Source organism: Pimephales promelas, chromosome 6, assembly GCF_988280905.1.
Source record: "Pimephales promelas chromosome 6, fPimPro1.hap1.1, whole genome shotgun sequence".
In the NCBI taxonomy this organism is placed as follows: domain Eukaryota; kingdom Metazoa; phylum Chordata; class Actinopteri; order Cypriniformes; family Leuciscidae; genus Pimephales; species Pimephales promelas.
In genome coordinates, this window is record NC_142774.1 from 13313842 (window position 1) to 13341060 (window position 27219).

Genomic DNA, 27219 nt, shown 5'->3' on the forward strand with positions numbered 1-27219 from the left:
CATTGGGAACTATTGCCCGCTAAAAAATTCAATTTAGATCTGAAGATTGACTGGCTAATTCCAGTGTACCTATAATGGGTTTCTACTGTTCTCTTAATTAAGTTTTCGCATTAATGTACTAGATACACCCTTTAAAGCAGCACATTTCCCTTGTGGACAACATTTGAGGTGGGAAGACAAAATTAAAAAAAAAAAAAAATGCTCTCACTAATTGACAAAGTGAAGCATTCCCTTGAAGCTGTACCTGACAACACAAACAAAAAGCTCATCTGATGGCTGACGAGAGGCTGGGAGAAAAGCTAACCCAAGTTACTGCAAGTAGAGCGGACTGTTTACATATCTGGTGGATTCTATTTATCTCATCTCTCTCAATTCATTAATTTGTTTTTCTAATTATTTGTGTATTTCTGAAACTCCAGCTGTAATCAATTTTATTTAATCTCATGGGCATGGCCCAAACCACCAGTTGTACAGCTATCAGTAAAAGTTTGTAATGGAATAGTTTCTTGATAATGAGTGTACTTATGCGATGTGAAGTTGTGTCATTATAGTGAAACTACAGCGACGCCATATCATGTCAACTGCACAGATACATACACAGCATGCTCAGCCCAGTTTGAATAATTGGCTCTGGGAATAAACCAAAGTCAGGTGGAATCTCCTTTTCCTAAAAAAAGGCAGTCACTCTCAGTACTGGCAACTTATTAAAGGTGCCTGTCCGAAAGACACACTTTCGCAGCAACGAGAAGCATTAAATTTCACTGCATATCAATCATATAAAGCTTAGAGAATTTTGAGGGGTTTGGTCAAGTCTGGTTAATAACTTGAACTTGTAGAAAAAGACAGAATGAGAAAACTTCCATTAATTCCCATCCTTTTGTGTATGTAACTAATGGTGTAACCCAAAGGTCAAAGCTGGGGAATTTGCTTCTCTGTAGCGCAAGCCCATTTAACCTCTTTTTACCAGCTCAGGCAATGCTTTCACAGGAGCATTGATTTCCTATTGTGGATCTGCTCCTGAATGCATGGCCTTTCTCTTGCCCATCACATAGCCTTGGTCTACAACACTCTCTATTTAGCCTTTTTCTTCAACAGACTGTCATTTGATTCTTCTTTTGAAATGATGTACATTCTGTCTATTTAGCAACTTATGAATGCAATAGATTTGGGGGAAAAAAAGAAAAAAAAGTTACGTCTCCAAATCCACAAAAAAGGCCTTCAATCGACGTCAAGATTTACTCCCACTGCCATTGATGAACACTAAAATGGTAGATAAAAAAAAAAAAAAAAAACAAACAAAAAAAAAAACAGGCATTTTGAAAGAAAATGGGGCAGCAACAAGGTTTTCAGATGATTTTTGTCTCTCGTGCACTTATCTTTGGAGTACACTCACTATGATTTTTTTTTTCTTTTCTTTTTGGGGAAAATCCTTTTAAAGAAATGGACCAATAGGTCTTTTCTTTAGAGCTTCTTTTTGCTCATCTTATGAGCCAGACCATGAAAAAAAAAATTCAAATATAGCTTGCTCAAGAGTATTATAATGGGCCTAATGAATCTGATGTTAAGTGTCTCTTTACAGAGGTGGAGTGTCTCTTTAAATTTAGAAAAAAAAAAAAAAAAAAAAAAAAAAAACAGTATGATGAGTTTCTCAGCCTAGTTTCAGCAAATGTCAGCTCCTGCCTCTTCATCGATTGACTGGGGGAGGGGGGGTGCTTTTTTATGCCATATCAATCGGGCAAGCTTTTGAATGGGATTTTTATATCGTGTCAGAGGAATTAGAGGGGATATTTCACAAGCTCCTTTTAACACTAAATTAGGGCTAAATCACTGTGACCGACGACCTTGTTCAAATAGGAGCTTTAGCCATGTATAAGCTGAGACCAGAACCCCATGGTCACCCCTGAATGCTTTAGAATAAGGGTTAATACAGTGCACATTCTATGAGGCTCAGGCCAGTGATTTACAGTTCTATTGGCAAAGACCAGAAATTTAGAGAGGTAAAATAATCTTATTACCAGACTGTCAAATTGTCTTCCATTTGTTTTATAAGGTTTTGCCATTTTGGAAAATGTCACATCAGCACATAAAACTGCCTGCGCCTTTGATTACCATGCTAAACTCCTTCACTTTGAGTGTGTGCTTCATTTTGCGGATATTATAAGTGTAGAAGGGCCAGAAGTATCAGCAGACTGGGAATCATAAAAGGTGATGGAAAGGAGGTGTTGACCTGTGTAGTTGTAGATATCATTTACTTGTATAGTAAATCAAGAAAAAAACGCTTGCTCAATACTAATAAAATAATAATAATAGTAATAATAATTTTGCTTAAAGCAAGTGCATAAAAGTAAATCAGTCAGATATTTTGGGTAAATGAAAAACAAATGTGTAAAAAAAAAATGTATGAAACAGGACAGATTTTTTTTTTTTTTTTTTTTTGTAAAAGGAAAACATTGTTGGTCCAATATAAAATGCAGAGAGAAATATATATATAAATATGTTTTAAGCTTATGCAAGTCTATCATGATTTTCTGGGCAAAGTTTCAACATTTAATGTTATGTGCCTGACTGTGGCTGATATGATGGGCTGTCAGATAATATATAGCATGCAGCATTTTAAAAACTTAAGGCCTGTCTGTGTGGGTGACAAATTGCAGAGAAGGTTAGGGGTAGACGTGCTGGCACATCTCGGATCTGAGACTGAGTTTGGATCAGTCCACAGCCCCATCATGCAAGTCTATGTCAGCATGCTCCTAATTCCATATCTCAGCACCACCACTCTCCCAATACCCATCAGTCAGCAGTAGTTAGCCATTAACATTCTCTTCTGCCTCTTCTCAATCTTTCAACACTATAGAAAGACAGACGGTCTGCATTGATGATACAGAGTTTTATTGGGGTTTTTTTTCAGTTTCTTATGTCTAACTTTCTTATGTCTAAAGCAGAAGAGAATTGTTTCTTAACAATTGTAGTAAGCTCATTTTATACATTTCCCTTCTGAATTAATTGGAAAAAGTGCCAATAAGAAAAATAAATTAAAAAAAAAATATATATATATATATATATATATATATATATTAGTTTTTAGTTTAAGAAGCCTAAAAAGATAGGTCTACACTCTAAAAAATGCTGGGTTATTTTAACCCAACTTTGGGTCAAATATGGACTAACCCAGCCGTTGGGTTATTTTTTTACATTACATTCTTAACCCAACATTTAGGGTTTGTCCATATTTGACCCAAAATTGGGTTAAAACAACCCAGCATTTTTTAGAGTGTACACACATGCCAAAACAACTTTTAAATCAGTAGAAATTTTTTGCAAATTTAGCAGCTTAAAGTTTTTTTTGTTTTTTTTTTTTCTCTAGAACTCGGTGATATGTGGTGACCCATATATGTAATACTCCTCGTAACAAGAAACAAAAACCAAATTAATAGGAACAAATTCATAACTGCCACAAAACTTAACTGCCAAAACTGCCAAAAAAAAAAAAAAAAAAAAAAAAAAAAAAATCGCACTGTAGTATCAAATCTGGTAAGCAGTGGCGTAGCCAGGGGAGGGGCCATGGGGGCACTGGCCCCTCCTGAAAACTGATTGGCCCCCCAGTGTGCCCCCACCCTTCTATTTGCCTGTCACTCAAAAATTCAAATCATAATCTTTCAGCTTGTAGTAGAATAATTCATGATTCCGCGTCACGATGCTTCTCAAAACCACACGGTGTTGCAAAGCCTGGAGTGGAGCAAAAGCACGTTCCTTCTCCACTCTAAGCATTCTGTAATCGCTCATGGGCCACTCCGGTTTTTCAATTCCCGCTCACGGAAAAACTGCTCCATGTTCACTCAATTAATCTTAGATTTTGAGAAGTGCATGTCAGGCTACAGGTCCTTTGCTGCGGTCCCATGATAGAAAACAGAACGCGGGTCAATATTGGTCGTTTCTCAATACCAGGTACGGCACGCAAACTTCGGAGAACGAACTCCCGAGGTCCGGGCGAGTCCGGTTTTTCTGCGGAAGAACAGCGCGTTCTTGATCGCGTCACTCAGCAAGTGGCTACTCCGGTTATCTCTTTATGTATAGGCAACAATAAAACGAAATATGGTGTAAAATACAACTTTGCCACTTTTCATCAACAATAAAACGAAATAGATATAAAACACCACTCTGCCTCATTTCATTTATAAATGCACATATTATCATAAACATATTAATGGCCACAAAAAATGTGGTTCAGGTAACGTTAACGCACATCGACTATCTTCACTGCATATATTTATAACAACACGAAATATAAAACACAACCCTGCTTCTTTTTGTTTTCATTTAAAAAATGTGAAACATTATTGAGCATTAAAACTGACATTTAAAGTTATGAAACTTCACTTTTCCCTCAGCCAAAACGATTTGCCATGAAACAAACTATATTAAAATAGTTTAGCATTGTTTGGTCTTATAAGATAAACAAAAACATGCACTGAAAAGTTATGTAGATGGTTGATTAGGCCAATTTGTCAAGATAGCCTAAGTAATTGCTTTTCGTAGATTAAAATAACTTTTAAATTACGCAAACTGGCAATAGATCGGTTTAAAACATCTCCCCTTATAACGCTATTGGTCTCGACTATTTAAATAAAGTTACAGGAATATGAATTGCCCTGAAAAAAAAATTCAGTCAGAAGAATTTTTTGTCAATTTAATCCCTGCATCCAGAAACATTCTCAAATAAAAATAACACTGGATTAATTAAGTCATTCTAAACTGTTTCTATGATCCACATATTTTACAATAAACTAAAGCATACCTTTTTTGAAAAAGTATCTAACAAAGTATTTATATATGAAATTTTACAATCAATATGCTCAATACTAATTAGCCTTCCTTGAAATAAGCAGATTTGGTCTATTCATCAATGCAAATTTACTGCATGCTGAAATGCAAATTGAATAGGATGTGGGGAAAAATATGTATTGTATACAATTTTATTACAGTTTTATGAATTCATTAATTGTGTGTTTATTATATGAATGATTAATTATGCATTTATATAAATAAGGCTGTTCTATTATTATTTGTGAGTTGGACTAATACATTGGATTATTTTATTTATTACAGTTTTTCTATCACTTTTGTAGTGAAAAGTTAATATAAATTGTATTTTATTGTTTTGAGAGCAGTAAATAACTGCTATTAAAAGATAACACTGTTTATTGCTGATTTTAAAGCTTACTGAACTTGAAATGATTTGGATATCTACAGTTCTACAAAAATACACAACATAAGAATGGCCCCTCTGTAATAATTGTGGCCCCTCTTGTGCCCCCCAGTTGAAAAAATCCTAGAATCGCCCCTGCTGGTAAGAAAAATATATGGCCAGTACAAAGTGTGCCAGTGTGGTGAAAAGTTAATTTTGGACCCTGTCTGCAATACAAGAGCATACATTTATCCAACAATGGCTAAAAGCATGCTAACGGGCTCAAAACCTGTCTTAAAACCTCTGCAAATTTGTTGTTGAGCGAAAAGCCAGGGTAAAAAAGAAATAAATAAAAAAAAGAAAAATCAAAACACTATTAAATCATGCATTCCATGTTGCACTGACATTACATCAGCTTCTTATTCAGTGTAAATTGTGTGCAAAAAAAAGAAAAAAAAAAAAATTCCAGTATGTTCGGCAAACACATTAGTGGTGAGGGAAATTAGCTAAAGTCCTAATATCCCTAAAATCCTAATGAAAGCTCTTAAAAGGACGAAATACCAAACACCCATTGGTCTGCTTCAGTAATGCATTTTGTTAAGCCAGATAGATAGATAGATAGATAGATAGATAGATAGATAGATAGATAGATAGATAGATAGATAGATAGATAGATAGATAGATAGATAGATAGATAGATAGATAGATAGATAGATAGATAGATAGATAGATAGATAGATAGATAGATAGATAGATAGATAGATAGATAGATAGATAGATAGATAGATAGATAGATAGATAGATAGATAGATAGATAGATAGATAGATAGATAGATAGATAGATAGATAGATAGATAGATATTAATCACAGTCAGGAGAAATGCATCTTTAAATGAACCTTTTTTTGTAAAGTTACACTGGCGAATTAGTTGGTGAAACTGGCACATAATATTGTAATTATGAGATCACAGAAAGATTAGGGATATGAGTAATTACAGCATGTATGAGGTAAATATAGTTAATCAAAGTGAGCCAAGATTGTGGTTTTCACACCCTTGCAGGCACCCATTTCGGCTGCAAATGAGGTAATCTTCAAATGATCTGAGTGATTGATAGGGTTTGATTTAAACTTCACAAGCTTAAATTCACACACTGATGTTGCCACCCTCACAAGCCTCTTCCATAAGTGTGTTTAACCAGTAGACCAGAAAGGTGAGAGACAAGAGAAAACTAAAGCACCATGCTACAACAGTGTTACACATGTTATTAAGAGAGAAACTCGTAACTTTCGAGCGTAAATGGAAACAAACTAATTTAGAGGTCTTTAGAATTGTGTGGAAAGACAGTATGTCACATTATAAAAAGGCTCTAAAAGCAGCCAGGGCTGAGCATCCTAATAGAAAATAACCAAAATAACCCAAGGTTTTCATTTAACACCGTGACTAACAAATAAACAGACATCACCTGAGCAAAATATTCCGTTACAGTGTAGTAGTAATGATTTTATCCATTTCTTCACTGAGAATATAGAAAGCATCAGAAACACAATTGTAAATGTACAATCCTCTATGGTGTCTTATGATTCAGCCTCAATTATCATCCCTCAAAAACAACTACACCGCTTTACAATTTTAGGATAGGAAGAGCTAATTAAACTTAATTAAAATTATTAGATCTAATACCCACTAAACTAAAGAAGTGTTACCTGTAGTGGAAGAGCCTCTTCTCAATAACTCATCTTTATTTGTATTCATGTTCCAATAATATTCAAGCTGAAACCTCTCATTAAGAAACCACAAATAACCTATGAAATTACAGACCCAAATCTTCAAATCTTCAATTTACTCTAGAATAGCCTTCCTGATATTGTTCGAGGCTCAGACTCGCTGTCCCAGTTTAAAACTTGATTAAACACGCATCTCTTTAGACAAGCATTCACATAATGCTTGGCTTTTACACTTCTGTTGAACAGCAGCTATGCTAATTATTTGCTTTTCTGCTGTCATCTCAGGATACTAGTCTTGAGGTAAATAACGTTCGTCAGCGCCAGTTTGTATCCAGCCTCTCACGGAGACTTCAGATGACCCAACACCTGCGATGAGATGACTAAACGCCTGTGAAGAGATGACTCAACGCATGTGAAGACGACTTCATGCCATAAGTATTGTGGAAAGCGCTATACAAATAAATTTGAATCGAATTGAATTTTTTCATTCAGTCCCGCGATGCATTTTTTGAACCCAGTGTTCATCACAAATTATATTAATTTTAATATTTAAAGCTAAAACGTCTTTATTACAAGATGATAAACTTGTAGCAGTTAAACTGGATGTTTGGTTAGGCTGAACCTCTCTAGTTATAGGGTTAAAATACATATTTTGCCTGTAATTTAACTAAAATGTGATTCCATTTTTTTTTCTCTCATATCGCAGTATAATATCGATATCGTCCGAACATTGACAAATATTGTTATACGAATTCTTGCTCATATCGCCCACCCCTATTTGGGACTAGGCTTAAGCCTTGTCTCTGAAACCGGGGGTAAATAAAAAAAAAAAAAAAACTTGTTAAATCTGCTCTAACAAACATGTGTAGCACATTAACCTACTCTATCATTCCTTATGATATTAGGACATTGGGAGATGTATTGGTGTTGTGATGTGTGCATAGCTCTCAAAGTTTGTTTGTTTTTATGAATTTTAATCAGCACATCTGTAAAACCCCCAACCTGCTTCCACACATACAGTATGCAGAACTGCATCCGCCTCATAAGGCAGACAGCTGCCGACTGCTAACAATGCAAAACAATCTTTCCCTATCTACTAGAGCTATTATACCACTGTCTGCCTCTTTATCTACTCTCATCTCAATAGTCTAGCAGAAATAAAGTGATGGAAAAATAAAAAACATCTGAATTTAGCTCCCGTAATTTATGTCTGCTTGAGATTTAATCCATTGTTTTATCCCTAACCCATTTTGGGATGGATTCAGCAGCAAGAAATCAGCAGCATACAGGCTTTACACCTTTCATTTGACACAATGATGAATGTTTCACTTGACATATGTCGTGTACACCAGCAAAAAGGCAAATGCGGTCATCTTGCATCAAGCTTGACCTCATATGATCAGTGGAAAGATCGAGGACAGAGGATTCTGATTATTCAGCAACAGTGGGGTTCTGTATACCGAGGGCCATGTAGCACGGAACGCGCAAACGCCACACGCTGAGCCACCCAGCTGCGCACAGATCTGTAATTGGGTTAGAGGGATACAGCGTTTGCTGCTGCCTGTCTGACAGTGGCTTGAAAGGGAATAGAAGAGTTGTAGACACTCGGGGATCTGTGTAGCTTAAATGAACTGTGGTCCAACTAGAGATGGCACTGAAAGAAAAAAAAAAACAAAAAACAAACAAACTCTGTTGAGCCATATTTGCTCTGGTTTTACCCACAAAGACAACAATCCCTGCTCCAGAAGCTAGTACAGTTACCTGCTAATGAGCAGTGCCAGTGCTGTTATGTACAGTAGGCCAGCGTACCAGCACAAGTCCACATACCAATGACTGGTAGGTGGATGATCGCTCAACCACAGCACCCTGATGGGACCAAAGAGGCCAAGCGGTATCTAATGCAATCTCACAACTGGGTTTGCCAAAAAGTGCTATCATTAAAGCTGCAGCATAGCAGTGAGTGCAGACATGACAAGGTTTGGCCTGAGAGACATTGTGGCTAGCTGTCAGGAGGAGCGCTCACCCACTGAGCATCCGCTCACATTACACAGCCAGAAGTAAATATTCTCTGGACGATAGCATCGGTCGCGGCTCTTCGTAAAGACTGCAGGTGTACTCACTCTACTCAGGCCTTATCTCCACTGAGCAGAAGGGCAGTTAGAAGGATTTGAGAGTGTCGTAGGCATTAGGCATCACACTGCGGCTCACGCCCGCACAAAAGCCTTCTCTGTCCATTAGCCTGTGCAAGAAATGGCTGAAACTACTTTGAGTGGATCGACCAGCATAGCGTCTTTGAACACTTTGATATACAAAGGCCTCTTTCTCATGGAAAACAGAATAAAGGTAAAGTAAGATATAGGTCTGTGAGGACAAAGAAGACGACGGAAAAGCAGATGTACCTGCTGAAATTAGGTTAACTGATCGATAACACATAAAATGACTGTCAATTTTCTTTAAAACTTTTAAGGATTTGAAAATAAAAAAAAGTCCCTTAATACATGCATCATTTCTCCAAAGGCCTGTAAAAGATGATAAGCAACTGAACAAGGTATTATACTTAATTTAAATCAAAGTAAATCCGTTTTAATTAAAAACATTTATAGTAAGCTACTCAACCTTCACGTCCACTCACAACTAGCAATAATCATGTGGCAATTAATCTGACAGTGAAGGTTATTTTCCTCTTGCGTTGTCTTCTTTGGACTCTCTCAAATGAAGCAACTCTAATTGTTGCCTAAACTTGTTTAAAGGGAATTAAGAGTAATTGGTTTTTCTTTGTCAATTTTTAGAGCAGAAAAAAAAAAAGAAAAAGAAAATTAGAAAGAGCAGCACTGGTGTAAATTCCATACTCCTTCAGTAACAGTAATGTGGACGGTGCTTCGGAAAATAAAGCAAAGTTAAATTAAATTAATATAAGACAAGCAAGAACATGTCCATAAGCCTTAAATTAGACAGATACTGAAATTAAAAATCTGACTTTAACAAGATTTCAATTCCCCCAAATTACATATAAATTACATATTACAATTGCATGTAAGAGTGCTAAAAAATGTATAATTGGGTAATGACTTCTGACTACTTACATCAAAACAAGGTCTTTCTGATATATCTGAGATATGATCTTACTTTTAATTTATGTACAATTAAATAAATTCCAAAATCAAATTTTGCAATGTAACAGGAACATTTTTTTAAAAAGGTTTGCAACAACATATACAGCAAAGGTAATTAACAACCTATTGAATACTATCATTTTTATTTGGATCGGACATACCTTTACTGCTTCCTCATGGCAAACATTATCCTTGATTTTGTGCAAGCATTTCCTTTCAGAATTTTTTTGTGTAATACATAAAAAAAAAAAATAATAATAATAATAATAACCACAATATATGTTCAAACTGCACAAACTTAAAATCCAGGGATTCACCCGCAAGCCCATGGTGTCTGATTGAGCAGCACAGGCCTTTACGGAACAAACTTTTACAAAGAGGTTAGTGTCAATTGATAGCATCTATTACGTGCTCTTTTCAAATGTGCAAACCAACTGCATTGGCTCATTTTAATCCGTCCACCCTGGATTAGTTTCTTTGACCCTGATTCTCTCTCACACACACACACATATACATATGCACACACACACACACACACACACACAAACACATACACGCTCTTCTCAAAAAGCCTTATTTTATGCTTATGTGGTATAATAGCTGGCATTCAGAGCTGGGCCAGTCAAAAAGAGATCCTATGGGTAAAGTGCAGGCCTCCAGTGTGGAGCAACTGTGGGAAAGCAGCATGGTGCAGGGATGCACAGTTACACCAAAGCGAACAGTAGGTTCCAAGAAAAACGAGAGGGGGGAAGGGTGAGATGAGAGGGAGAACGAGTGTGTTCATGAGTCCGCAAGAAAGCAAGAAAAAGAGAGGGAGTGTGTGAGGGCATGACAAAGGGAGAATAGTGAATTCACATGGCTTTGCCAGAGGGTGGAAGCGTACAATGAGTTGATGTGAGGGGTCATCAGTCAATCGATGGGCGTGCAGGTAGACAGAGTGAGGCCAGACTAGGGTGGTCCCAATACATCTAAAATAGAGAGACAACTCCACACTGCGTGTAGAGGGTGCAGGAAAGTGTGTGGGGGGCAGATATGTGTGTGCGCACATCAGATCGAGATTGACAGTATCATCCAGAAGGCCTTTTGGCAGCTTTCATATCTCTTCTCATGGTTCACAAACTGTAGCAACACAGTTTAGCCACCGGCTACCCGACTAGCAATGAAATGAAATTTTAAATGTTATTACACTGATGCAATTCTCTCAAAGAGGGAGACAATTCGAGTCAATGCAAAACAATAAATTACATTTTTAAAAATAGAAAAAAAGAATTCAGCTACTGCAACAGATCAAGTTTTTTTTTTTTCTTCTGTAATATAGTGTAATGTTTATGGTATATTAGTGAATTACTTATTTTAAATTTTTACTTTTTTTTAACTGTTTTGTTGTTTTTATCTTATTGTGGTAGTGTATCATGGCTGTACTTTCAGCAAATGGGATGAGTTACTTACATGTACAAATGGCCATCATTCAGGACGAGGACGCAGAGGCCTGTGAACAGAAACAGAGAGGTATAAAAAAGATATTCAAAGACAAGACGGTCTCTGAAAAACCTGTTCATTAGTCTTCAAGCACAGCTCTGCAGCTTCAGTTTCATCAAACACAGAAACACAAAACACGCACATATACTGTGTATGTCAATGGAGGACGAGTCAGAAGAAGCCGTTCTCAAACCAAAGAGTGAGAGATATGTTTGTGCATTTGATTTCTCGGAAAGCGTGCTCTGAAGTTTGATGCCTAAGCTGTAACACCAGACCTCTTCTCTTGAATCAGAAGGGCACTGAACACAATTCATATTCTATCAGTTAAGAATATAAGAATCTATTTCACACAAATGTGTAATTTATATGCAAAATGTGAGCTAAAGTGCTGCTTATCATTAGTAGTCTAATTGCACATATCGGGCTTGCTTGAGGAGCAAATGGCTGTGAATGGGGCACTTATTTCTGTCAGAAGTGGCTCTTCAGCCCCATCTACTGGGCCTGGACTCCCTCTCACCCAGCCTAAAAGTGGAGAGAACCTCCTCACCCCTGGGCTAAGAGGGAGACCTGCCAGGTGACCTCTCTGTAGGTAAGGACAATAATGAACACAGGAGAGGGGATGCTGGAAATGCTGCTACAGAATGAGTGGTTAGATCATGAAAGGAAGGGGAATTAAGGTTCACACAATTTGACTTCAAGGTGGAAAGTCAAAAGTGCTGCAGATAATGAAGCTAAATTGCTTGAGCGTGTGAAGAAATGTTGCTTGACCTTATAGAATGGGGTGACGAGAATTTAGGATGTTTGCATAATATATTCTCAAAAAGGCATCAATTAATTTGGAGGATGAAGAACATTGTCAGAATTTGTGCAGATAGAATATTCCAAATAACCCCAATGTTGCAATTTTATTTTTAAATTAGTATAGCTTGCATTTAAACCTGGAGCTAAAAAGTAATTATGAGATTTTATAAAATGTAAAACAAAGATATTCTATTTTGAGGTCACTAAGTACATTTGTGACTTGAAGTGTGTTTACTTTTACAACAAAATGTTAATTTGTCTCAATAGATAAATTGATTTATGTAACATACTGTAATTTATATTTACTGTTGAAAACCAATAAACAATAAAATGCAATATAATTTATTAAAATCATTTTAAAGACAATTGTAAGATATATATATATATATATATATATATATATATATATATATTCCTCAAATATGCGACTTATATATAAACATAGTGCATATTTGACAATTTGTTTAAACGTTTTTGAAGATGTGAGCTCCAGCGGCAGTTCAGTGTACCACACCCGAGTTCCACAAAAGTTTACCCATTGTAAGCATATTTGGTGTAACACTGTGTACCTTAAATAACTCACTGACCATATTAACCTATTTGTACAAAGGTCAGATTTCCATTTCCATTGAAGAATACAATGATCTTTGGAACACTACATTTTTTTTTTTTAAATGTAACTATTGACACAAAATGTTATGATATGAATTCAATTTATAATGCGAAATTGTGTATTAAATTATAAAAATGCTAAACAATAAAAGTTTCACTAAAAAAAAATAGTGAAAATAATCACTGCAAAAGCAGGAGACACCCGCATTTCCAACACTGTGAAACATTAAATATGAACTGATAATAACTGAAATCAGTGTTGCAGAGCAAATTCAAGACTTAAAAGCAAGTTCCAGCATGTAGAACATCTAAAATAAAAAGAAAGTGTCATCTGATATCTTGCGTACAGTGGAACCATGATCGCTTCAAAAAAGTTCTCTAATAGCAAATGTTCTTCTTACTGTATCTTAAACTGTGCTTTTGTGACAGAAAACAGTAGGACAAAAATGAATTAGGTCTCACTGGGGACGCAGCAGGGAGGCAAGAAGCCAGCCAGCCGTAAGAACATCAGGTGAAGGTTAAGCAATGTCTCAGACACAGCAGAGCAGGTGAGCGAAAGAGAGAAAGAAAGCACTGATGAGGAGAAAGGTGACAGGAAAAGGGGAAGGGGGAGTTCTTTGGCGAGGTGAAGGACTATCTCCAGAGATCTCCAGCACAGGGAGCAGGTTGACAGCTCGAGCTGGACTGCTAAGGGACCGGCGCTAGGATATCCACTCTGAATTCTGCTGAGACCAAAGCTGCCCTAACTCAAACAGACCCCTTTCCGAAGATTCTTCATGCCTTGCTTGGCAAATAACCCGCACTGGAGGTTTCCTTAGTTTTGAGGACCCACCAGGGGGAAGAGTGAATCAACCCTCCCGCCAGAGCTCTCACTCAAACTTTGGGTTAACAATTAGGACTCGCCCCTTCCACCTCATCCGTGGATCAGGCTGTAGGGAGCTGGCTCAGGCACGGCTCAGAGCTGTAGGTGAATGACCGGAGGCCCAGAGGAGGCAGAGCTCAGTTCTGACCCAGTGGGTAGATAACAAACAGAAGAACCACTGCAAGGAAAAGTAGTCTAGCTCCTCTTAACTTTCAAGACAGAAACTTATGTTGGGGACAGCGGTATGCCAATTATAGAGCAGTACAAAGGGCCGGACTATTCCTTGAGAAAAGAATATCTTTGGTTCTCCAAGAGAATCTATACACTCAATAATGGTTAACAACAGACTGAAAAAAATTACTTCAATTTTTAGTGGGAGCAGTAATAAACTGAACCAAGCTGTGCACAAGGGACTGGCAGAATCAAAGATCCAAATATATATCAATAAGGGGATACGAGGACACATTCACAAGCAAACATATTTAATCTATTTCAATGCAAAGAGTACAATTGTTTGTCTTATAGGTGCATTCACAGCATGTTATAATTATCGTAACGATTCTGAACTGTAAAAAGCCTTCCCGTGCTTATAAAACGTGTAACTGCAAAATTTTCTGAGAGCTACGACTTGTACCACGTGGTCGTTGTACCACCTGACTGCCTATTTTAATTGTGAATGATATAGAAATACCCCAAGGAGAGATTTGAAAGCATACAGAGATTCGTTCATATATATATATATATATATATATATATATATATAAACTAATCAAATTATGAATTGTTTCTAGAATGTTTCAATAGGTCTCTGAACTCTCTCTGAGAGGAAGCCTTCTGAACTCTCTCTGACAGGAAACCTTCAGTTTAGTTTCAGAACAACAAACTCAGCTGAGGAGCTTGTGGGTGTGTGATTCAGCTGCAGAATTCTTGCACACCTGCCCTTGATTGACACCCCCCGCATCGGCCCAGATTGGCATAGTAATTAATGTTAGATTGCAGACTGTTTTGTGCCACTTTTCCCATCCAGAATCAAATACCCCCAACAAAGTGTAACCTTTACTTTGCCTCTAGGAAAGAGAGGTTTACGAATTTGGGCACCCTTTTCTCTAATTACATCCAGTGACAAAAGAACTGCAGAAAGAAAGAAGGACTGAGAGGCCAATGCAAATGGCTAAATAAAATAATTTTGTCTTTTCGGGAAAATCTACAGGAGGATCATGTACTCACTAGGCTGGTAACATCAGTAAAATGATCAGTGTAGGGTAATAAAATGGGCTGTCACAACGCTGTGCTGTAATGATGGCTAGACCCTAGCCGTGTTCTGTCTGACAATGCACCAGATGAGAATTATGATGTGTGGACACACGGCCTTTCTTGTTCTTGATTACCCTTGAGATAACCGGCCGCGCTGTGTAAGGATGTGATGAGCCCATCCTGTGGGAGTCGTGTTTGTTCTAGGCTCTATCTGCTCAGTGTAATCAGTGTTTAAAGAACTTCTGCTGTCTATGTCCACAGAGAAGCAGGATACTATGGATCTGACTGGAATTGTGATGCTTCAAACTTGACTCAATCTATTGCTCATTTTTTGATTGAAATAACATTATACTTTATTTGTCTTAACTGGCAAACTAGTCAGTAATTGCTACCTGCGTATAAACCACTGAACTGCAAACTGTTCTATAAAATAAACCAGTATTACTCTAAGAGATAAGTTGAACGGGTGTTTTCTTCTTTTCCACCCCTTAGCATTCTGTAAGACGTTTAATCAGCTTCTGAGTGTGCACATTGCAAGAAAGAAAAATAAATGAATGAATGAACGAATTAACCAATCTGACAGTTAATTAACTAGGTTTGTATTTCCTGAAATACTAGGGCTTGCAAGCCAGCAAGAGCATAGTGTTCAAGTTTTAGGTGATCTTAAAGGGCACCTATTATGCCCCTTTTTACAAGATGTAATATTGGTCTCTGGTGTCCCTAGAATGTATTTGTGAAGTTTCACCTCAAAATACCCCACAGTTAATTTATTATAACCATTTGAAAATGTCATTTTGGGGCCTGCTTAAAAATGAGCTGTTTCGTGGGTATACGGCTTTAAATACAAACAACGCATTCTCACCCCAAGGCGTCACCTTTGACCATGCTTCAATATTTGACGTTTTAGGCGCCCTTTAGCGTCACTTAAATGACGCGATCCTACGGCGTCATCTAACTGACGCTAAAGGAAAGCGTCTGTTAGAGGACGCGGTTAGGTTTAGGTGTGGGGTGGGGGTAGGGTACACGCGATCCTAGGGCGTCATCTAACTGACGCTAAAGGGCGCCTAAAGCGTCAGATATTGAAGCATGTCCAAATGCTTCCCAAGGCGTCAGTTAAGTGACGCCTTGGGGGTGAGAATGGGCTGATACAAATGAGCTGCATATGCCCGTCCTGCCTTTGGATGAGGGCGTAACTTGATACCTATGGCAGTCGGTACTGAGAGAGTGAGAGAAACCGCTGTTTTGGATGTCATTCAGCGTACGTTTGAATCGGAATATATAAATAGTACGAAGAGACTCCGGCAGAATAAACACAAATGAGAATGGACCAGCACGTCTAGGTATGGTTATTTATACATTTATGTACTTATAGAGTTGTTTTAATCGCGTACCATTTGCAGTTATGGATGTGGAAGACACATACACACACACAAACACTAATGCTGGCGCAATTTTTCTGAAATTACACACACATACTGTGAAGTTTGCTACTACAAGCAAAATTACATTTATGTGAGGGACCTGTGGCGTCATGTTTAAATGTGAGCAGATGGCTAACTTACAGAACAACAACATATATCCAGTTTTTAATACAATATCTTTAAATATATATAAACGTGTGGTTTCACACTATACAAACAAGGTTTAAATTATACAGGCTACACAGACATCCTACGACGACAACAACTTTAGACGCATTTGTTGTTGAATTGGCTGACATTGACTGAAAAGACTATTTGCTCAAAAATCATAAAATACACTTACTGTTACTGGATGTGACGGTGGATCGCAAACAGTAGATGATGACGATCCACAGTTGAGGATTAACTTTTAAGCTACAACAACAGGATTAACCCACGAGTCCACGACAGAACATTTATGTTTCCAAGAGACATTACCGGCTGTCGTTGAAACAATGGAGGATGTACAGATCACCGAGGGCGGGGTCTATGCCACAACCACACTGTCAATCAAACCCCTTTCTAACTTTCTACGTCACAAAGAGCTGACTCTTAGAACAGATCGTTCTGAGACAGTGCAGATGATTTATTGAGATTGTAAAAAAAACACTGGGTGGATTTTTTATCATTCTAGGGTGGTTTTGCTCACACACTGCCAACACACATTTATGTTCAAACACCATGTAAAAGTGAATTTTCCATAATAGGTGCCCTTTAAAAATGGTGAAGCTTTAATGAATAAAAAAAATCAACAAAAAAAAAAATCAGTGCAATCCTTAGGCTCTGTGTCATCTCAACTAAAAACAAAGATTGAGTCTGTACTTTAAGAAGTTGATTTTGGGTAAGTAGTTTAGTATAAACCCTAAACCAGAATGTGTGAGGAATATCAATACAATAATCATGTTGGTAACACTTTATAATAACTGCACACTATCAATCATTAAATAGTTAATTCATTTCATTTATAAAACATTAATAGACATTAATATGCAGTTTATAAATATAGCTATACATGCTTTTTCTTGATTTATAAGCATATCTATAATGCATTTAATGATTGTATTTTCATACTTTGTTAATGATCAATTAATAATTTCTAAATGAAGTATAGCATTATTTACAAACCAGTTGTTTAAGAGTTGTCAGTCATTCATAAGATCACTTAGAAAGTGTAAGTAAATGTAGTAAATACAGGTAGTTATAAAGCATTTAGTAGTGGTCAGTTAACTATTTTTGTGAGCTAATCTAAAGTGAGGACTATTCATGCTTTGTAAAGCATTTATAAAGGTGATTTAAAGACTCGTATATCTTCTAAACAGTAAAATGTAACAAACACAACGCAGTGATACAGAACATAGAAATATTTAACAGCCTTTAAAAATGCTTTACAAGGCATGACTAGTCCTCACTTTAGATGAGCTCACGAACATAGTTAACTGACCACTACTAAATGCTTTATAACTACCCAAATGAACCCTTAATTACAGCATTAATACATGTTAATAAAGCATTTATTAACACATTAAGTAACCATCTCTATACAGTATGTCTGAATAATAAGATGTATGAATGTACATTTAAATAGTTTATTAATCATTTACTCACTCTCTCTAAGTAATCGTATGAACCACTGAAAACTCTTAAATAACTGGCTCATAAAAAATGCAATTCTTCATTTAGAAATGATAAATTGATCATTAATAAAGGATGAAAATACAATTATTAAACAAATTATAGATATGCTTTTAAATCAAGAAGAAAGCATTTATAGCTGTATTTATGAACTGCTTATTAATGTCTATTAATGCTTTACGAATGATGAATTAATGGTTTACTCATGCTTAACTAATGATTATTAGCGTGTAGTTATTATAAAGTGTTACCTAATAGGGTACTGATATATGATATAAGAATATAAATGGGGCACCTTGCAATCATTGTAATTAATATCAATTCAACATGAGCAAGTAGCTACTATACATCTTACTTGAATAAAACCATTCATGTAACAGAGAAACACCTGAACAGGCTGAAATTAGCTTTGTTTGATTTATAAAAGTTGCAGATCTATTACTGAATAAATCTTCTAGTTGTGCCCTCCATTGAAGAACAATCTGTTTAGACCAGATGCCAGTCTGGATGCCATCCATAAAGCACCAGGCACACAGGTCCACATACCTCGTGCGTCAACAGATTACGAATGTTTTCTAAATCATTCTCGAAACAGCCAGCATGCTAACTCAACAAAAACTTCAGACTCATAGGCCCACACTTTTCTTCTGAAAGCTTAAATCTGCGTGTAACAAACACAAATGATACTCTTCCGGCAATTACGACTCCACACTGCACAGTCTTTTGCACTGATTTATAGAAAATGCTTAATTCATTATTAATATACAGAGGAGTGTGTACTAATAATGGGCACAAGAAAACGGAACTAAAAAGTGGTGTCTCTGCTAAACTGGACAATTAATATTTCATTGTGGATGACCAGGCGTATAGAAGAAATTGTGATTGATGACACAAGCATGGATAACAAAAACGGACTAATACAAACCCACAGCCAAACAAACTATATCGGCTCAAATGTGGATCTCTGTGCTATTGAGAAAGCTAACAGCTCAAGGGTGGTTCTGTTTACTCTCACACATGAATGTATTTTACATGAAGATCAGAATCATCATATGCTATATCTAGATGGTGAAGGAGCATTATCTATTTTTCAGTGCTGTCTAGCACAATAGCTGGCCCTGGTTCCTCCACATCAAACTGCTCTAATGGAAGTCATGATGCTGGCAGTATGATAAGGGAGATAAATACACCTCAGCGAGACTGCAAATGTTGCTTCCGCAAGACCCACACACATGCAGACGCACATTTTATCTTGCATCTCCTACCTTTCTTTCAGCCTCACTCCCTCTCTCTTCCACACACACTTTCACACACAGGAAATGAGGAGGAGGGTAAAGAATGGCCCTGGCTACCTGCGAGACAAAGGGGGTTTCTCCTGCAATTTGGCTTGTAATCAGAAAGCATCAGCTGGGTCAGGAGGCTGCATTTCTTCACCTAATGCAGAAAGCCATTCTCTCCCTTCCCTCCTGGACATAAAAGAGTCATTTACTAAACATTTATCTTTTTTAAAAAGCCATTATGCCGTGTTACTGTGCTTGATTGTTTCTTTATTGAATTTGGGCAGCCTCGAGCCTGCGTTGCGCTTCAGGTCTGGCAAAATGATCTTTTCTCTCGTTCTCGCTCTCTTTATCCAGCTCACGAGTCCATTATAAGTGATGCAATAAAAAAAAAGCTGGTGGTTGGTGTGTATGACTAAATGTATTGTGTGATGGAATGGGCCATACAATGGGTTTGATCATCGGGAGAGCGCTGGAAATTAAGAAGATCATTGCAACACTTGCCCATTTCTGTATTATGATGGATTGGGAATAGAGTAAATACTGCTGTTATCCACAGACATCAGCGTGAAGGCCAACTGTATAATGGAGAACTATAGCCAATAGATGGTTACATTGGTGTTCTATTGCAGGGTAAAGATGAACAGGGAGGAACATATTTTTGACAGTGAAGATCGGAACAGCCACTCCTGCACAGGGGAGGGAGGTCTCTAACAATGGGTTAGTCGTAATGCTGTCGTAACATCCTTGCGGCGGCAGTTTCGCATCAATTCACACCTCGAGGTATGCAACTCCCACACTGAACACGGGTCTTTTGACATCACCATCAAAGTGTGAAAAGATTTAAAATTTATGAGATTGTCCCCATCACCCAAGTCAAATTTATATATAATTTAAGTTTAAGATATCTAAGTGTTTGGGGAACAAACAAATATTGACTTTCATAACAATGGAAAGTATTTTCACAGTAAGTAAAGCGCAACTGGAATTCAAACATTAAATGAAATGTGACGGTGACTATCCAGGTCACAGCCAGAACTGATGAGAACAGATCTTGAGAAAAGATCTAGATTATATATAATCTAGAGTAATAGAGGAAAATACACACACACACACACACACACATATATAAATGTATTTATTTCTATTAGGGCTGGGTAAAAAATGTTGATTTCTCGGTATTAATCGATTCTCATTTTTATTAACCGATATCGATTCTTAAACGTCAAGAATCGATTAGTCATCCTGTTTTCATTTGATGAATGAATGGAACATTGTAGCGTGTATCCTATCCAATAATTCATAGTAATCTTTTTGCTTTGTTATTATTATTATGAAATAAAGTCTTAAATTTCAAATTAGGTCCATTTTTTTTTTTACAAAATTCAAAAACATAAATAGTGTTTTGGCGCTGTGGCGTGAGATCGCTCTGGCTCAGCTCAAGAGAAGCAGCAGCACATGATCTTCTCTTCCGCCTTAATATCAGTTACTTAATAATACCAGTTACAGCGCCAAATAAACATGAATGAGCATCTGACAGTGTGTTAAAAGATAGAGTACCACTTATCGAAATCCATATCGTCACATGGAATCGCTCAATCAGTGTTTCATCCGTGGAAAGACGTCAGTTAAACAGCTCGTAAACAATATCATGTAACGTCACATTTACTTCAGAAAAACCATGTGACCATAAACTTAGACAGTTAGTCAGCTAGAAAAAAATAACTCTAGAGAGGAGAATTTTGCTAAATATATGAGCCATATAACATATTCATTATACATTTTAATGTTCTTCAATATTTAATGCATGTTTGAATAAATCAGGCAAGTTTTTATGACAGCCACCATTTAAATGTTTATATTTCATATAACTTTCTTATTATAAAAATAAATGTGTAATTTAAGTGTTTGTATAGCTACAAATCAGTTCGTTTTCATCTTCAATATCATAGGCGGCTAATGAAACCTATAGGCTACTGACTCCCATAGTTTACAGCGTTAGTTAAAAGATTTGTTTTCCTTCAGAAAATTTGCCATGTATTGTACCTGATATCCAAAATAATCAATATTGAATCGAATTGCAAGCTGGTGAATCGAAATTGAATCGAATTGTGAAATATACGTATATATATATGAAGAGTTCAGATGCAAAAGCCTCTAAATGCCATTTGAAATTTTCTTCTTTAATGATGATTTTTATCAAACTTGTATATTTAAGTTCAGTGATTTCACTTAAATGGCAATGATAATTACCTATTAATTGTTGTTTAAATGAAATTACTGAACTTAAATATACAAGTTTGATAAAAATCATCATTAAAGAAGAAAATTTCAAATGGCATTTAGAGGCTTTTGCATCTGAACTCTTCATATATATATATATATATATATATATATATATAATTATAGCCGATCCTAAACTTTAGAATGTTGATACTCATGAATAGCTGATGACTGTTGCACCAACTATTAGAAATGTAATGGGCTACCATTAACATGACTGCTAGTACAGAGATCTCCAAACTTTAAATCTTAATATGTAAAACTGCACAAAAACTGACCACCCAGAGTGATTCCATGCATTATGCATGTTTCCATCTCTCTCAATCATTCTAGTCATTTTTGAGTGTCCTGCATTTGATGATCACTGAACGGCACTTTCACTGGTCTACAATTACTCTGTGATTGGGGCAAAAAGAAAACACACACACACACACAGAGAGAGAGAGAGAGAGAGAGAGAGAGAGAGAGAGAGAGAGAGAGAAAGGCAATCACCACAAACGCTATGGTCACATTAAGGGCTATTGAAGTGCTGATTCAATCCCTTGCCTTTGGTGTTACACAAGTCCATTTACATAAGGAATTCCTCTGTATAACCATGCTCAAATAATGACAGTTATGTTATATGAATATACAGAAGTTGGATAACAGTTATATCTGCTGATGCCAGTCCCTCTGTCAGTACAGAAACTCATTAGCAACCTGCAATGAGGCTAAAGGCATGCCTGTAGGTAGAGAGTGACCTCTGACTACACACACAGTGAGCACATCAGGTGGCAGAGGGAGTGTGCGTAAGGTAAGAGCAAAAAAGGCTAAGGAGAGAGAGAGAGAGTTTCTGTTGAAGGTATTAATATTTCATCAATCTCTGTACAGATTACAGTCCAATCTGTATATTTGCATATAGCGAATAGTACATTGTATTTGTTTCGCACATATATTTATGTGTCTTAGAGTAAATAGGCTATTCCTGTATATAATACTAAACTTTATCTATATAAGTGTGTCTATTTGACAGACTGCAAACACACACACATCGTTCTCAGCACCCGGGATAAGTCCAGCATGTGCGGCATCGGTGCACTACTGTCATGCCAGCTAACACAGAAGGCTGAGGGGTAATGAAGCGTTTGAGAATGAATGCCTTAAGTAGAATTCATTGGAAGTCTCAGCTCAGGTGTCAGGCAGATACCGGACACTTGCTTTATGGTCTTCCCCATGGGGGAGCCGGGACACTCCAAGCCAACCCTGTCAAAGCCTGAGCTGCATCTGTGGACACCATTATCGGTGCCTTCCCCCTTCCCAGGGGCACTAGCAGAGAGGTCCTACTGAAATATGATTGGTTTAAAGCCAAGATAGAATGTGTATAAAAGCAAAATCACTTCAAGGAATGGATAATGGACAAAAAATAATGCAGGATGCATCCTTTCCATTAAGTACCTGGATTGTTTGTTTTTTTTCTTCTCCCAATTCAATAAAATTAGGTATTTTCATTAGAACAAAAAATTGCCTTGATGAAAAAAAAAAAGCTGGAAAACTTACATCTATGCTATGTCTAATTATCATTAAAGCATAAAATGTAATGTTCTAAGAATTCCTGCAAATTTAAGAGCCTGTTTTACTAATGAATTTAACAAAATGGATTAATGAAGCAGAAAAGCTAAATTTCTTCCATAGTAGAAAAAAAAAATACTATGGAAGACAATGGTGCCAAAGTTCCAATCATTCTTTAAAATATATATTTTTTGTTGTTTTGTTCAGCAGAATAAAGAAGCTCATACAGGTTTGCAAAAATTTGAGGGTGAGTTGCCTAAATGATGACAGAAATTTTATTTTTGGGTGGAATATCCCTAAAGAAATGAAAGTCTAAGATTTGGGTAACTACAGTAAATATCATTCTAAAATAACAGATTCTCAGATTCTTGCAACATTTTGGGAGAAAGCAACTAGGTTAGTCTGTTTTGCACCCTTATCAATGGTCATAATAATACCATTATATGTACTAATTCTAAATGATATCCAGAAATCCATTATGAGTTAATTGCAAGAAACGCATTGTTGGTTTGGTCTCAATAATGATGTACTTGAGCTTTACTGATGAGGCCGAGGATAAATAAAACAAAAAGGTTGGAAAACACTGGTTTAAACAATAAAAGCCAATAAAAAGAACCATATAATATACATTTTTTTCTAATAGACACTGAACCCCATCAACCTCCACACACTGCAGAGGCTGCAACCATGGTGTGATAAAATAACTTGGCCTGATTACAAAGTTAATGATCTGTGCAGAATGAATATCCTCCCAGGCAGCATGAGTCTGAGGTCAAAAAGCTCCAGTAATGACAAACATTAGCATGGGCGAAAATTCAAGAAATGTTTTAAGTCCATTTATATTCACTGAGCAATGTGTATGTGCAAAGAACGCGCACAAGATGAAGAACATCTTCAAATTCAGAGTGATTTTGTAAGGCACAAGGTCAAAGTCAATAATACAAAATTGCTGTGGATTGTTATACACTTTTATACTGCATAAAACTTGCATCAATACCCCATATTCAAGAATATAGTGCACTCCATAAGAATATAATTGCAGTGATAAAACAATATTGACTTACTGCAGGACTTAACACATGTACAACAAAAGAACTTATGTTTCGCAAGCATAACTAGCATATTTTATGCACTATTTGATTTTCCTGACACTGTATGAATGCTCTCAGAGTCTCAGTTCAATGAGGGTCTTAGTTCTGACCAGGCTCTGTGGCATCTGCACTGAGCCTCTCTGGCCACTAGAGGGGGTAACTGACTCTAAAGTGTATCCTCTACACTTGGCTGTACAAGATTCGAATGCAACTGACATACACAGACATAATATACTATGTCAATTAACATAGAAAACACAAACCGAAAAAGCATTATTTGGATGAATGGCCTATATTTGTATGATTCCACTGCCCCACATCATTCAATAAATGTGTAAAAAGATGTAACTGAGCCACAAACTTGTCAAACTGGCTACTTAACACCTTGTGCAGTCTGTTTACGCTGAAAGAGAGAGATACAAGACAGTGACAGAGAAATGCAGATCAAAGGCTGATTAGAGTATCATGAGAATGCTGCTTGACAGAGCTGGCTCTGCGATTAATTGAGTCAAAGCGAGACGCTTCACGGATATTTCCTGAACTATTAACACGCTGTGAAGCGGGAGTAGTGAATCTCTGGTTTAAGAGCTGGCTTCCCAGGTAGAAGGGCTCCTGAGAACAGTCTTTATGATAATTTGGGCAAGAGTTCAGGGAGAACACACGCTTCTCTTCTTGCAGCCTGATTCATTGTTTTATTACAGTATGGGTGAGAAAACAGTTTGGAACAAAGCGGTGCTCAACAATAGGGACTGCTCAATGGCTGTCAGCCGTCTGACAGATATTTAGGCCAGTTGACAGGATAATCACTCGGCCACTGCTGCATTGTCACTACGTATTATGCTTGATGGGCACGTGTTTTTTATTCCTTGTAAACGTTTGGACAGTTGTACATTGCTGTTACAAATTCTGACCTGTGAAAGTTGTTAACATCAGTTTGAAAAACATCTGTAATATTTGATATTCGATTCCCCAGCAGTGTATGAATTTATAGGGTCATGCAGTTATTATTGCTCTAATTTTATATAAATTGATTTGTGACGAATATTTAAAATTAAGTAAAAAAAAAAAAAAAAACGTTTAAAATTGACAATGAAAAGAAAAATGTTTCTTGAGCAACAAATCAGCATATCAAAATTGTTTCAGAAGGATAATGTGACACTTAAATTCAGCTTTTCCATTGAAAGAATGAAATACATTTTAATAAAAACTTTAAATATAATATATATGCGTGTGTGTGTGTGTGTGTGTGTGTGTGTGTGTTCATATTTCACAATACTGTATTTTTGAAGTGCAGCCATGGTGAGCATAACAGACTTTTTTCAAAAACATACTATTGTACAGTATGTCTTCAGAAGACTTTTTTTTTGTTTTTTTGAAAATTGTCATATTTTGACTTTGGCATTTATAAATCACATTCACTGTTATTGCATGGAAAATCTGCCAATGATCTCCTTGTGAGATTCACAGAGGAAATAAAATAATATTGGGTTGGAGTAGCATAAGGGTAGCCTGGGAAAACCCAGACAACTTCTGGCAAATTTAGATTTGCTCTGAAAGTTAGTTGGGCAAAGAGCTCATTCAAGCCCATTTTTTTCATTCCGTCGAAATCGAGGCACCAATCCGAAACGTTGGGACGGGCTTTATACGATGAGGACAGCGCTGGGATTTTGAAGCCTAATATTAAGCCATTGTAATAATGGATGTCGCCGTCGAACATCACTCGTTCAAATCAGCTATCGCGTCTGTTTTAAGCGATTTGAACCTTTTTCTTTTTGTTAAAAACCGAGCAAAGAACAACACTCGAAATGTTTCTTCGCCGCTCTGCATACATCATCTTCTTCATCGCTCTGACTGGTTTTAGGTCTATCCGTGGAAAAAGATCTATCCCTCTGGAAAAGATTTGTCTATGACGCTTTGCCAGACCATAACTCAGTTACAACTGAGAATGGTCTGGTTTTAACCAGGCTAGCATAAGGGTGGAAAAACAATGACAAAATTTCCATTTTTTAATGAAAGTTCTGCCAGAAGAGACTCAATCGTTGCGTCACTAAATACATTCTCATCTATCCAATCGTGTCTAATACTTGTGGTATAAAATACTTAAACATGTTTGGGTTTGCAGATGCTGACGCTTCATTGACCTCCATCCTCCCCGCCACCTCCAAGATAGTCCCTTCCCTTCCATCCTCCCCACCACCACCAGGATGGTCCCTTCCTATATCCCCCCCAAGGGGTCGGCTGCGCCCCTGCCTTCGTCTTCAGGCAGGAAATGCAGAGTCGGGACCCTCGGATTGTGAGCTATGGACGGGGCCTACGCCAAATAACTTTATTGCTTGCTGCATGGGCTACCAATAAATGTATTTATTGTTACAGTATTTATTCTCCCAAGTCTTTCTGGTAGAACTATTTATGTAATGTTGAGCCCTGCGGAGTTCCATTAATTTCACCATCGCATCTCTATTCTACAGTAGTTGTGTTGTTCCCTAAGAAGTGAGAAAGATGACTGGCGCTAGGTTAATTAAAACAGGTGCATTGACAGAGCAAACCGTTTGGCAATATTACCTGCAGGTAAACATTAGAAATGAGTCATCACCACCACTCACATCAGTCTTCATTAGCAGTTCTTAAAAAAATATATAGCAGCATATGGAAACAATTCCATGGAAACAGGACTATTTAACAGGACTGCTTCATAACACAGGTCTAATTAATCCTATGCTGTTGGTAGCTGACTGAAAGCCCTTTGAGTACAGACAGCATTAATTGTGTTAGTAACCTCGAGGTGAGTGTTATTTGGTCTCGTGGCAGACACCAGAACCTCAGTACTGTAATCCTGGGATTTAATGGGGAAGAGGGGTGGCAGCAAAGGTTGCCCTGTTAAGCATATTGCAGACCA